At 67.1% G+C, this 213-nt stretch overlaps 1 protein-coding gene across 3 annotated transcripts in view; it reads right to left on the bottom strand.

Moving 5' to 3' along the window:
- AGPAT1 (1-acylglycerol-3-phosphate O-acyltransferase 1) overlaps window positions 1–213 on the bottom strand; it is an 8,400-nt gene that overhangs the window by 7,206 nt on the left and 981 nt on the right. The gene's annotated exons all lie outside the window — the stretch shown is intronic.

The following is a 213-nucleotide window of genomic DNA, read 5'->3' as shown; positions in this document are numbered from 1 at the left end:
GCCCTCCTCCCGCTCCCACAGCTCTCCTCCACCCTTTCTCGGCTGCTTCCTTCCTCCTCAGCTCCCTCGTCTGCAGCTTATTCCCTCCAACTCCTAAGACCCCTCTTCCTGTCCCCCGTTCAGTTCCCACTGAGCTGGCGCCCACCGGATGCCAAGCACCCAGCCCCTCCCCCGGCCCTCCGGGCTCCACCTCGCCCTCCAGCCCACAGTCCC

This window comes from Myotis brandtii, unplaced genomic scaffold (genome assembly GCF_000412655.1).
Source record: "Myotis brandtii unplaced genomic scaffold, ASM41265v1 scaffold130, whole genome shotgun sequence".
NCBI lineage: Eukaryota > Metazoa > Chordata > Mammalia > Chiroptera > Vespertilionidae > Myotis > Myotis brandtii.
Note: the sequence above shows the minus strand (reverse complement) of the source record. Positions and strands in the feature narration are given on the sequence as shown.